Source organism: Vanessa tameamea, chromosome 13, assembly GCF_037043105.1.
Source record: "Vanessa tameamea isolate UH-Manoa-2023 chromosome 13, ilVanTame1 primary haplotype, whole genome shotgun sequence".
Taxonomy (NCBI): domain Eukaryota; kingdom Metazoa; phylum Arthropoda; class Insecta; order Lepidoptera; family Nymphalidae; genus Vanessa; species Vanessa tameamea.
The window spans coordinates 12,552,323-12,553,192 of NC_087321.1; positions in this window are offsets into that span (position 1 = coordinate 12,552,323).

Genomic DNA, 870 nt, shown 5'->3' on the forward strand with positions numbered 1-870 from the left:
GTATAACGTGTGAAAAATGGGTTATGTAAATCTAAAACCTTACAATATATCCAATGATATTATACATGTAAAAAGAAGAATACTTATATCACAATTCACAATACAAATTGTAAGATTAAATTTATACAAACAATGTAGAAAAGGAAGGCCTTATCGTAAGAACAGCGATTTCAGAAAACCGTATTGAAGAGAAAAGAAAAAAGGAAAACCGTTATATTGTTCAATTATTCAGTGTGACAAGTGTCTTTTTTATCTGTTGAACCAATATGGATTATGATTACATTCATTGAAAGTATACACAAGTAAAGTTAAATTGCAGTTCTCTTAAGTTGGCTGATGGTTGGGTAGATCATTTTTTTATCAACAATAAAGAATAGTTTATAAACATTTGAAATAAAAAGTCATAAAATCTGTAATTGCAACAGTTGAAATAGCCAATTGATAACCCGCCAAACCAAGACAACACAAAAGTCGGCTTTTAAAAAGAAACAGTCGCTTGAGTGTCATTTAAAGAAGGTTTTAAGTGAAAATTGTCTCAATAATATTATGGGTCATTCTATCGGATGTCATATATACATATTATAATCAGGAATTAAAGTTATATAGTCATTTTATTTCAATCAATGTTATGGGGTATTGAAATACAAACTAAATAAATTATTTTTGTGTACGAAAGTTATAAATAAATTTAATACATGCACATAATGTGAGTATAAGCACTGTACTAAATATTTATCTATTTATCATATTATATGATTTGTTTATGTGGTCTATTTGACATTTCCTAATCGTAGATAGATATACAAACAAGCTATGGCGACTTGATTCACCTGACAAATATTTTCCTTTGTACAGTGAGACTAACTCACT